We start from the raw sequence: 13,468 nt of genomic DNA, 5'->3' as shown, positions 1-13,468 counted from the left end.
TTCCATACCCCCCCCCCCCTTGTTCTGCCTTTCCCTTTAGAATGTGATATTTTTGATTAACCTTAAAGCTTAATGTCTACATTTACACTTTTGGCAACTTTTGGAGGACTTGGTTTGGTTCCCCCCATGCTTAGCAGGCTGTTTACCACCAACATCTCAGGTACTTTTTTACAGGTGATTATGTTTGGCCGATGTATTGTTGAACCTTAAAGCTTCTGCAGACGCTGCAGAAAGGTAAATGAAGGGCTGATGGGAAGACCCTCAGATTACTGGCAGCCGCCACCAGTGTAGGGATGTATGTTGGTACAGCCGTACCTGGTCCTTGGGAGGGTTCCTCAGACTTTTTGTTGAGTCTTCTTCTAGGAACAGCCAATTGGCTTTTTTGTCCAGCTACATTGATAGTTGGTGATTCCGAAGCTCCATAAACGAAAATGGTGGGCTGATGGGAAGACCCTCCGGGTACTGGAGTGGCAGCCGCCACCAGTGTAGGAACCTGTGTTGGTACAGCCGTACCTGGTCCCTAGGAGGGTTCCTCAGACTTTTTGTTGAGTCTTCTTCTGAGAACAGCCTATTGTCTTATTTGTCCAGCTACATTGATAGTTGGGGATTCAGAAGCAGCAGAAAGGGAAATAGAGGGCTGATGGGAGGACCCTCCGGTTACTGGAGTGGCAGCCGCCACCAGTGTAGGGACCTGTGTTGGTACAGCTGTACCTGGTCCCTAGGAGGGTTCCTCAGACTTTTTGTTGAATCTTCTTCTAGGGAAAAGCCAATTATCTTCTTTGTCCAACTACATTGCTAGAAAAAAAAGTCTACTGGCCTCCAATCTCCCCTCACAGTCAGGCCATCTCACACATGCAGAAAAGGAATTTCTATTTTTGGTTCTTTTTCTGGTTCTTTTTCTTCTGTCTTTCATGTTTGAGGGTTCTTCTGCAGGGGGGGGCTGATGACACTTCTGGTTTTTGAATTTCCTTCTTATTTGTTTGCTGACGGCGAAGGCAACTTTTTAGTGGAGTCACAGTGTCAACGTCGCTTTCTGGAGGAAGCATAGAGCGTTTACGACGTTTTGATGGAGTCCCCTGCTGACAGGGTTTCTTTAATGCTTTCTGAACGAGGACACTATGTTTTTGTTGAGTATTAGTGAGACTCAGTGGAGTCTCCGTGTCATCATCACTTTCTGAAGGAAGCATAAAGCGAACACGATGTTTTCTGTAGCACTTAAAGTAGGTCTGCCAGTTGAAATCTGGTGGAAACTCCTTGTGAATGTCGCCCTCTGGTGGAGTGGCCATGTCTAGGTCACACTCTGGTGGAGTGGCCATGTCTAGGTCACACTCTGCTGGAGGGGCCATGTCTAGGTCGCTCTCTGGTGTAGCGGCCATGTCTAGGTCGCTCTCTGGTGTAGCGGCCATGTCTAGGTCGCTCTCTGGTGTAGCGGCCATGTCTAGATCGCTCTCTGGTGGAGCGGCCATGTCAAGGTCGCACTCTGGTGGAGCGACCATGTCTTGGTCGCATTCTGGTGGAGCGGCCATGTCTAGGTCGCTCTCTGGTGGAGCGCCCATGTCTAGGTCGCTCTCTGGTGGAGCGCCCATGTCTAGGTCGCTCTCTGGTGGAGCGCCCATGTCTATGTCGCTTTCTGGTGGAGCGGCCATGTCTAGGTCGCTCTCTGGTGGAGCGGCCATGTCTAGGTCGCTCTCTGGTGGAGCGGCCATGTCTAGGTCGCTCTCTGGTGGAGCGGCCATGTCTTGGTCGCACTCTAGTGGAGCGGCCATGTCTTGGTCGCACTCTGGTGGAGCGGCCATGTCTTGGTCGCCCTCTGGTGGAGCGGCCATGTCTTGGTCGCCCTCTGGTGGAGCGGCCATGTCTAGGCCGCACTCTGCTGGAGTGGCCATGTCTAGGCTGCACTCATACTGTCCTTTATTTTTTCTATTTTTGTTTTTCTTTCTCTTTCTTTTTCTTTTGTCCGGTTCTGTAATGATCGAGGATTCTTCTGCATGGGGGGCTGATGACATTTCTGGTCTTTGAATTTCTTTCTTTTTTGCTTTCTGACATAGACTGACACTTTTTCGTGGCGTCTCTGTGTCAATGTCGCTTTCTTGGGGCAGCAGAGAGCGATCACTACGTTTTGGTGGAGTCTCCTTGTGGAAATCGCACTCTGGTGGAGTCTCCTTGTGGACGTCAAACTCTGGTGGAGTGGCCATGTCTAGGTGGCACTCTGGTGGAGTGGCCATGTCTAGGTGGCACTCTGGTGGAGTGGCCATGTCTAGGTGGCACTCTGGTGGAGTGGCCATGTCTAGGTGGCACTCTGGTGGAGTGGCCATGTCTAGGTGGCTCTCTGGTGGAGTGGCCATGTCTAGGTGGCTCTCTGGTGGAGTGGCCATGTCTAGGTGGCTCTCTGGTGGAGTGGCCATGTCTAGGTGGCACTCTGGTGGAGTGGCCATGTCTAGGTGGCTCTCTGGTGGAGTGGCCATGTCTTGGTCGCACTCTGGTGGAGTGGCCATGTCCAGGTCGCCCTCTGGTGGAGGCGCCATGTCCAGGTCGCACTCTGGTGGAGGCGCCATGTCCAGGTCGCATTCTGGTGGAGGCACCATGTCCAGGTCGCATTCTGGTGGAGGCGCCATGTCCAGGTCGCATTCTGGTGTGGCCATGTCCAGGTCGCACTCTGGTGGAGTGGCCATGTCCAGGTCGCACTCTGGTGGAGTGGCCATGTCCAGGTCGCACTCTGGTGGAGTCGCCATGCCCAGGTCACATTCTGGTGTGGCCATGTCTAGGTCGCACTCTGGTGGAGTCTCAATTTGAATGTCGCTTTTTGGCAGCGTCTCAATGTGATGGTCGTCAGGCCTGCCATTTGAGCCATCTCTGCAGTAAATACCGCGTACATCTTCAATAAAAAAAAGAGAGGAATTAGATTTAGCACCTTCACCTACATTTCATATATTTTTCTTTGTATAACATCAAATTATAGAGAGAAAAGTTCAAAACTCTTGTGCCAGGGACAATGAATTAAGTGAACATGACATGGGCACAAGGATGACTATTGTTGGCCTTCATATAAAATGCTGGTTGCCTGCCACTCATCCTGACCCACTGGCTGGCAATAATCACATGAAAAATCAGACGGGGTGGTTGTACCCAGCCCGTACAAAGCCTGCCCGTACATGGTTAGAATTTCGGCTGGTCTTTGCTGAATGGGCCGAGATTTGAACTGTCTATTGCTGGCTTTAGGAGCACAGACACTTTTAGTTACAGCACTTAGGTTAAAGGGATAGTGCATATTAAAATGCTCACGGATAATTAATTAGCGCTGTTTTATATGTATTCGTTTTTTCTGTCTTTATGGCTGTGTTTACAAGGGTGATGAGGTCCATATAGCATGAAGGGGCCGTTTTGGCAGTATTTGTAACTTCCAGGTGCTGCATGCAGGCAGTCCACTGAAAATGATTAGAACGCACAGCTGCACACATGCAGCCACTCCTCCTAATATGACATGCACTGTCTGCTTTCAGGGCCATTCGCCCACACCCAGGGCCGCTGTTAGAAATCATGGGGGCCCCATACAGCTTGCATGACTGGGCCCCCTCCACCTAAAAGAGCCAGGACCTGAGCCTGCCCCCCAGCTCACATTCAGCCAGCAGAGAAAAAGGAGGTGGTGTGCTCTGTGAAGAAATCAGAGTGTGACAACATTTTACTAACATTTACCAACATTTTACTAACAGTGTAAGGGGTTTAAAACTTGCACAGCACACAGAGATCAAATATGTGTATATAACGTTAACGTCGTGTTTAAACAGGTGGTGAGGAGGCAATATAACACCTCCTTACCACCTGTCAAATGCCCTCTGAAGAGCGACCTGAATGTGGATTGCTGTTCAGAGGACACCACACATTTAACCACTTGCTGACCGGCCATCGTCAGTTGTTTAGGCAGACCTTAACGGACGTTCCATACAGTTCTATGGAGCGACGGATGTCAGCAGTGACATGTCCGCTGACATCCGATCCGCTCCGCTAAATTCAGACAGGTGGAAACCCTATTTTCCATCCGTCTGCCGGATCGGATGAAAACGAACAGGCGGATCCATTTTCATCCAAACCCCCATAGAGGAGAGCAGAGATCTGACAGGTCCGTCTCTCCACAGTGAGCGGAGACGGACCTGTCATCCGCCGGCTCAGCGGGGATCAACGGAGCGAAAGGGGCCTAAGAATCTACAAGGAAGCAAATGCTTTGGAAGAACTACAACTATCAGCGTTCAGCATCTAAAACCACTCTTCTCTTATATCGTGGCGATTCATTTACAGTGATCGTAGGAAGTGGTGAGCGGACAATTGTTTATTTTTCAATAGATGAACATTAATAAAGATTGAGATCACTTTTATCGGTGGCGGGATAGGGCCCCCCTCCCGCCGCAATTCGGTGCCCTCCGCCGCTTACCGGAGCCGTCGGTAGCAGCGGAGGCGATCGCGTCCGTCTCCCTTCTGTGCCTGGAGACGAGTGAGGCTAAGATGGAGCCCACTCGTCTCCATGACACTGCTGGACAGAAATCCATCCAATTTTTTGAGATTGACATCAACATTTATTTAATTTTTTTTTTTTTTGCACTTTGCTGGCCAATAATAGAGAGTGTTGGGAAAAGCGGACTTGAACTGCCCAGAAAAAATGTGGTAAGGTGTGGGGGATGTGACTGACTACCATGGGTTCAGCACGCACAACCATCAATTAGGTAGAGTGGCACAAGGGGTTTGAGGACAGATATAGTTGTGATGATGTATTGACCTTTTATTACGTCAGATATTTATGAACCTCTAAATATAACAGTGTAAAAACTTGAATGATGGGGTTGGGAGATAAAGATATTAGTTGGATACAATGTTATGAGTTTTTTTTTTTTCTTAAAGCGGAGTTCCAACCACATATATGATTAAAAAAAATCTATCTCTTTCTATCATATAATGTTGAAATAACAATCATTATTCTCGTAAATAGCACCGCTTTTATGACTATTTTATTATAAAAGTTACCTTTTAACCACTGGGCACTTAAACCCCCTTAATAACCAGACCAATTATCAGCTTTTGGTGCTCTCACATTTTGAATGACAATTACTCAGTCATGCAACACTGTATCTATATGAATTTTTTGTCCTTTTTTTCACACAAATAGAGCTTTCTTTTGGTGGTATTTAATCACCACTGGGTTCTTTATTTTTTGCGCTATAAAAGAAAAATCTGTAAAAAAAAAATTATTTTTCTTCGTTTCTGTTATAAAATTTTGAAAATTCGTAATTTTTCTTCATATATTTTGGCCAAAATTTATACCGCTACATATCTTTGGTAAAAATAACCCAAATTAGTGTATATTATTTGGTCTTTGTGAAAGTTATAGCGTCCACAAGCTATGGTGCCAATATCTGAAAATTGATCACACCTGAAGTACTGACGGCCTATCTCATTTCTTGAGACCCTAACATGCCAGAAAAGTACAAATACCCCCCAAATGACCCCTTTTTGGAAAGAAGACATTCCAATGTATTTAGAAAGAGGCATGGTGAGTTTTTTGAAGTTGTCATTTTTTCCCACAATTCTTTGCAAAATCAAGTTTTTTTTTTTTTTTCTTTTTTTTTTTTTTCACAAAATTGTCATATTAGCAGGTTATTTCTCACACACAGCATATGCATACCACAAATTACACCCCAAAACACATTCTGCTATTACTCCTGAGTATGGCAATACCACATGTGTGAGACTTTTACACAGCGTGGCCACATACAGAGGCCCAACATGCAGGGGAGCACCTTCAGGCATTCTGGAGCACCCATGCCAATTCTGACATTTCTCTCCTACATGTAAAAATCATCATTTATTTGCTAGAAAATTACATAGAACCCCAAAACATTATATATGTTTTTTTTAGCAAAGACCCTAGAGAATACAATGGCGGTCATTGCAACTTTTTATCTCGCACGATATTTGCGCAGCAATTTTTCGAACGCTTTTTTTTGGAAAAAAAAATGTTTTTTGCTTTAAAAAAAAAACAAAACAGTAAGGTTAGCCCAATGTTTTTGCATAATATGAAAGATGAAGTTACGCCAAGTAAATAGATACCTAACATGTCACCTTTCAAAATTGCACACGCTTGTGGAATGGCGCCAAACTTCGCCACTTAAAAATCCCCATAGGCGACGCTTTAAAATTTTTTACTGGTTACAAATTTTGAGTTACAGAGGAGGTCTAGGGCCAAAATGATTGCTCTCGCTCTACCGATCGTAGCGATACCTCACATGTGTGGTTTGAACACCGTTTTCATATGTGGGCGGGACTTACGTATGCGTTCGCTTCTGCATGCGAGCACACGGACAGGGGCGCTTTAAAAAAAATTTTATTTTTTTTTATTGTTCATTTTACTTTATTTATTTTAGTTTGACACTTTTTTCCCCCCAAAAAATTTTTTGATCATTTTTATTCCTATTACAAGGAATGTAAACATCCCTTGTAATAGGAATATGGCATGACAGGTCCTCTTTACAGTGAGATATGGGGTCAATAAGACCCCAAATCGCACCTCTAGGCTGTGCCTGAAATAAAAAAAAAAAAAAAGATCCTGGCTTAGATCGTAGCGGTGAGTCGGTAGAAGCATCGGAGGGCGGCGGGAGGGGGGACGTCCCCTCTCGCCTCCCGTAAGAACGATCAAGCAGTGTAACAGCCGCTATGATCATTCTTATGGTGTAGGGAATCGCCGGCTGAAAAAGATGATATCTGAATGATGCCTGTAGCTGCACCCATCATTCAGATATCCCCGCACAAAGTCAAGGACGTCGTATGACGGAAGGCCGGAAGTGGTTAAAACGCTTTTTTTTTTTTAACACAAAGTTGTCCATTTATACAATATTTCTAACACATAGCATGTACATACCAAAAATGACACCCCAAAATAGATTCTCCTACTCCTCCTGAGTACGGCGATACCACATGTGTGAGACTTCCACAGCCTGGCCACATACAGAGGCCGGGTATGGCTGAGCATGGCCGAGTATGGCTGAGCATGGCTGGGTATTGCAGAGTATCGCCGAGTATGACTGGGTATCGCCGAGTATGACTGGGTATGGCAGAGTATGACTGGGTATCACCGAGTATTGCAGAGTATGGCTGGGTATTGCGGGGTATTGCAGAGTATTGCGGGTTATGGCAGAGTATTGCAGATTTTTGCGGGGTATTGCAGAGCATGGCTGGGTATGGCAGAGTATGGCTGGGTATCACTGAGTATTGCAGAGTATGGCTGGGTATCACTGAGTATTGCAGAGTATGGCTGGGTATCACTGAGTATTGCAGAGTGTGGCTGGGTATCACTGAGTATTGCAGAGTGTGGCTGGGTATCACTGAGTATTGCAGAGTGTGGCTGGGTATCACTGAGTATTGCAGAGTGTGGCTGGGTATCACTGAGTATTGCAGAGTATGGCTGGGTATCACTGAGTATGGCTGGGTATCACTGAGTATGGCTGGGTATCACTGAGTATGGCTGGGTATCACTGAGTATGGCTGGGTATCACTGAGTATGGCTGGGTATTGCGGGGTATGGCAGAGTATTGCGGGGTATGGCAGAGTATTGCGGGGTATGGCAGAGTATTGCGGGGTATGGCAGAGTATTGTGGGGTATGGCAGAGTATTGCGGGGTATTGCAGGGTATGGCAGAGTATTGCGGGGTATTCCAGGGTATGGCGGAATATGGCGGGGTATGGCAGAGTATGGCGGGGTATTGCAGGGTATGGCAGAGTATTGCGGAGTATGGCAGCGTATTGCAGGGGTATTGCAGGGTATGGCAGAGTATTGCAGGGGTATTGCAGGGTATGGCAGAGTATGGCAGGGGTATTGCAGGGTATGGCAGGGGTATTGCAGGGGTATTGTGGGGCATACCAGAGTACTGTGGGGCATTGCAGAGGGCATTGCAGAGCATTGCAGGGCATGCAGAGTAGTGGGGATGGCTGAGCATGGATGGATGGATGGCTGGATGTCTCTGTGCAGCGCTGTGGGCACTACACATCCAGCCCACAGCGCTGCAGCCATCCATCCATCCCCTTCTCCGCTCACAGTGTACCGATCGGTAAACAGAGGGGAGGAGAGGAACCGGCGTCATCAGATGACGCCGGTTTGTTTACATGTGATCGCTCCGTCATTTGACGGAGCGATCACATGGTAAACGGCCGCGATGAGCGGCCGTTTACCGGGATCCGTGATGCGCCGGGTCCTCTGGATGCTCTCGAGTGCGCGCACTAGGGGGCGCGCGAGAGCAGAATTCTGGGAGGACGTCCTCCCAGAGTTAAACAACCGCCCTGTAGCCGTCATTTGGCTATGGGCCGGTTGTTAAGTGGTATATACATTTTTATTGATTTTTTTCCAAAAAAAAAAAACTTTGCAATTACAGAGACCGTAAACATAGAAAAGCCGGAATTTATTATGATGAGACAATAAGTACATGGGTTGTGTTCATTGTAACTAAAAACTTAATAAAAAAGAATTTGCTAAAAAAAATTTGCTAAAAAACAAGCAAAAAAAAAAAAAAAAAATACATCTGTAACTATGGGAACGTGACCCGTCATTAATGAGGAAAAAGGATCCAATGAAAGGGTTTCTTTTATCTTTGTATCTATTAATATCCACAAGACTTACCATTCAGGTCTTCTGTGTTCTGCTGGTGGCCATTGACTTTACGGCCGAAGCATCGAACAACGGCTCTGATACAACCTCTCACAAAAGCCCCGGGACTCCTCTTCATTCTTGTGGGCTTCTTGGGTGGATTTACACTGATATCTCCTTCCATTGGAAGTCTTCCAATGGGATTCTCTTTGGTGGTATTTTGAGAAAAAACCTTTTTAAGGTTAAATCGGTTCATTATGAAGAATAATGAAACACGCTTGAAATGGGCGAGGATAAAATTTGCAATCAAATCGGATAAAATCAGATCAAACTGCAAGAAAAAACACGCCAGACAGAGCAGCTTGTGTTAACCGTTCAAAGTCAACAAAGCAAATGGCATGAACCCTGCCAGAGTGCAGAGTATATGGAAGCAGCCGATGACATCACAGGTGCAGTGTTGTCATGGCAACGTTTGTTTTTCAAATCTCTAACTGACAAATTTTCTTAAAGGAGCCTCATCCTGGTTTTGAAATTCAGCCAGCAGGCTTCGTATACAAATCTAAAAAACAAGGATGTGGCTCCTTTAACCACTTAAGGACCAGCCTTGTTTTGGAATTTAGGTGTTTACCTGTTTAAAACATTCTTTTTTTGCTAGAAAATTACTTAGAACCCCCAAACATTATATATTGTTTTTTTTCTAACACCCTAGAGAATAAAATGGCGGTCATTGCAATACTTTTTTTCACACCGTATTTGCGCAGCGGTCTTACAAGCGTGCTTTTTTTGGAAAAAATTCACTTTTTTGAATAAAAAAAATAAGACAACAGTAAAGTTAGCCCAATTTTTTTATATTGTGAAAGATAATGTTACGCCGAGTAAATCGATACCCAACATGTCACGCTTCAAAATTGCGCCCGCTCGTGGAATGGCATCAAACTTTTACCCTCAAAAATCTCCATAGGCGACGTTTACAAAATTCTACAGGTTGCATGTTTTGCGTTACAGAGGAGGTCTAGGGCTAGAATTATTGCTCTCGCTCTAACGATCGTGGCTATACCTCACATGTGTGGTTTGACCACCGTTTTCATATGCGGGCGCTACTCACGTATACAATCGCTTCTGCGCGCGAGCTCGTCGGGACAGGGCGTTTAACTTTTTTTTTTTCTTATTTTATATGATTTTATTTATTTTTACACTGTTTAAAAAAAAAAAATAATAAAATTGTGTCACTTTTATTCCTATTACAAGGAAAACATCCCTTGTAATAGAAAAAAGCATGACAGGTCCTCTTTAAATATGAGATCTGGGGTCAAAAAGACCTCAGATCTCATATTTACACTAAAATGCAATAAAAAAAATAAAAATAAGTCATTTAAAAAAATGACTGAAAATTAGCCTTTAGGACGTATGGGGGGGAAGTGACGTTTTGACCCATCGGTGCCACCTGTCAGTGCCTATCCATGCCCATCAGTGCCCACCTGTGCCACCCATCAGTGCCGCATACCAGTTGCGCCTATCAGTGCCACCTCATTGGTGTCACCTTATCGGTGCCCATTAGTGCCACCGTATCAGTGCCCGTCGTTGAAGAAGAAAACGTACTTATTTACAAAAAATTTTAACAGAAACAAAGAAAAACTTGTTTTTTTTCAAAATTTTTGGTCTTTTTTTTTTTATTTGTTGGCTGCAGATGGACACTGGGGTAGGCTGCAGATGGACAGTGATAAGGCTGCATTGATGGGCATTTAAAATGTAAGTTTTTTTTTCCTTAACCACTTCAATACCAGGCACTTAGACACCTTCCCGCCCAGGCCAATTTTCAGCTTTCAGCGCTGTCGCAATTTGAATGACAATTGTGCGGTCATGCTACACTGTACTCAAACAATTTTTTTTATCATTTTGTTCCAACAAATAGAGCTTTCTTTTGGTGGTATTTGATCACCTCTGCGGTTTTTATTTTTTGCTAAACAAATAAAAAAAGACCGAAAATTTTGAAAAAAAAATGAAAGTTTTGCTTTAGTTTCTGTTAAAAATTTTTGTAAATAAGTAAGTTTTCTCTTTTACTGATGGGCACTGATAAGGCAGCACAGATGATGAGCACTGGTAGGCGGCACTGATATGCAGCACGGATGGGCATTGATAGGCATCACTGATGGGCACTCATGGATGGCACTGGTGGGCACTCATGGATGGCACTGGTGGGCAATGATAGGCGACACTGATGAGCACTGAAAGGCTGCAAAGATGGGTTCTTATGGGTGGCACTGATACGTGGCACTGATAGGCATCCCTGGTGGCACTGGCAGTGGTAGGCATTGTGAGTGGGCACTGATTGGCAGCTGCCTGGGCACTGAATAGTATTTCCCTGGGGGTCTAGGGGGCATACCTGGTGGTCCAGTGTGGATGGTTTCCCTGGTGGTCCTTAGTGGGATCCGAGGGGGGGGCTGTGCTGATAAACAATCAGTACAGACCCCCCCCCCCGTCAGGAGAGCAGCCGATTGGCTCTCCTCTACTCGCGTCTGAGGAAAAGCCGATTACTGGCTCTTCCTATTTACATCGTGATCAGCCGTGATTGGACACGGCTGATCACGTGGTAAAGAGTCTCCGTCAGGGACTCATTACCTAGATCGGTGTTGCGGGGTGTCAGACTGACACCCCGCAACAACGATCACCGCGATGCGCGCCACCGGGGGCGCACAGCGGCTCAATATCCTGCGGACGTCATATGAAGCCCAGTCAGGGTATTAAAACCACTTTGCCGCCGTCATTCTGCTATATGGCGGGCGGCACAGATTCCGGCACGGATCCCACTAAGGACCACCAGGGAAGCTGCCCAGGACCACCAGGGAAGCCATCCACACTGGACCACCAGGGAAATACTAATCTGTGCCCAGGCAGCTGCCAATCAGTGCCCACTCACAATTCCTATATCTTATTTAGCAAGCGATGGAGGCACAACAAACAAAAAAAATTTAAAGAAGAAATTAAGAATGGAACTTCCACTTTTTGGATTCCTCCCCCCCTCCGGTGTCACATTTGGCACCTTTCAGGGGGGAGGAGGGAGCAGATACCTGTCTAATACAGGTATTTGCTCCCACTTCCTGGCATAGATCACTGCGGTGCTTGCAGTGACCTACGCCACTTCCGGCGCCTACCCTGTCCTCCCCCGCTGTATTCTGGGGGACACACAGGTCCCAGAACACAGCAGGGACCAGAGAGGACTCGCGCAGTAGGGAACCAGGAAGTGAAGCCACACGACTTCACTTCCTTATTCCCTTACCGAGGATGGCAGCGGCAGCAGCTGAGAGCCGATGGACAGATCGGCTTCAGCTGCCGACATCGCGGGCTCCCTGGACAGGTAGGTGTCCATATATTAGCAGTATTTGTAGCTGCTGGCTTTTAACATATATTTTTTCGGTGGAGCTCCGCTTTAAGATTCTCATTCCAATTACCCTTCATGCTGTAGGTATTGTCTTCCTTCATTTTTTGTTTTTTTGAACAAAGGTATTTCCTTGGCACACAAGATGGTCAAGTGTCCCAAGAAGACCTAGAATACTACATTTTGGATAGAAAGAGCCGTACATACCTGGAAATTTAGAGGGATCACATTTTCCACACTGCACAGCCAAACAGGAGACAAGCCAAGGGGCTTATTTATAATCTGCTCTTCCACTATAAACTGCTGGGTGACTCAACAAGGGCTGCATTTTGCAGCCCATTCATAAAATGCCATGGCGTGGAGTGTGTGGTATATGGAAAGAGGGAATGGGATTTTCAAGGTGCACATTAAATTTGAATAATAGCAACTGTATTATATAAGAAAGTATTATTTTAGAAAAAAAAATAATAAAAATGTTGGTAAACACACAGCAATTGACAGGTACAGAACAAGTATTTGTGGATACAGCATAAAATGATAGAATTCCCAACATTCAAAATAATCCGCATTCCCTCTTTCCATATGCAAGTGAGGCCGGTAACATGACTTAGAAATATCATGTAGTCTCCTCCTGGTGTTCCTTATTTTTAATGCATTTGAAGCCCCAAGGCAAGCGGAGCATAATGTGCAATTTTGTTTTTTTAAAGCAGCAGCATGGCCACAGTGAAGCCATTTGCGTTTTACTTGTGTTTTTAGCTGTTTGACTGTAGTTCAACCTTAAGGCCAGAGATAAATAGCAAACATATTGTAAAGTGCTGCACAAATTGGTGGCACTATATACATCCTGTATATTAATACAGTAAAACCTTGGTTTGAGTGTAACTTGGTTTGAGAGAGTTTTGCAAAACAAGCAAAATTTCCAAATAAACTTTGACTTGATATACAAGCGATGTCTTGATAAGTAGCGTCGTGTCACAACTGAGTATAAAAGAGAAGAGAGGGGCCTTTAAGTGTAGCAATATGGTTACATTTAATGAAGGTAAAACATTTAGCAACATATTGCTACACTTAAAGGTGCCTCTCTTCTCTTTTATACTCTGTAGCTCCTGCTGGATTTTGCTTTTAATCCACTCGTGGAGGTTTCCATTTGTGGATGGACATTTTATGGTTACACAACCTATCACATTGCTATAATCTTTTTATATGGACTATAAACTGAAGAAGGACTTATGAATAAATGGTTGTGGAGCGAATTATTTGAGTTTCCATTATTTCTTATCAGGAAATTTGCTTTGATTTACAAGTGCTTTGGATTACAAGTATGTTTCTGGAACGAATTTTGCTCGCAATCCAAGGTTTTACTGTAATTCATATTGCTCATAAAACATATCTTTAAAGTCTCAATTTTTTTAATGCAGTAGTGAAGAGTTAAGCTGGCCATATAGATGGAATTCTTTTTTTTTTTTTGAT

The 13,468-nt window shown here is 45.0% G+C and overlaps 1 long non-coding RNA gene across 1 annotated transcript in view; it reads left to right on the top strand.

The window, feature by feature from the left end:
* LOC141117085 (uncharacterized) overlaps window positions 1–13,468 on the top strand; it is a 40,479-nt gene that overhangs the window by 19,847 nt on the left and 7,164 nt on the right. The window lies entirely within an intron of this gene.

Source organism: Aquarana catesbeiana, linkage group LG13, assembly GCF_042186555.1.
Source record: "Aquarana catesbeiana isolate 2022-GZ linkage group LG13, ASM4218655v1, whole genome shotgun sequence".
Lineage (NCBI taxonomy): Eukaryota > Metazoa > Chordata > Amphibia > Anura > Ranidae > Aquarana > Aquarana catesbeiana.
The sequence above is the reverse complement of the archived record's forward strand: the minus strand, read 5'-3'. Positions and strand labels throughout refer to the sequence as shown.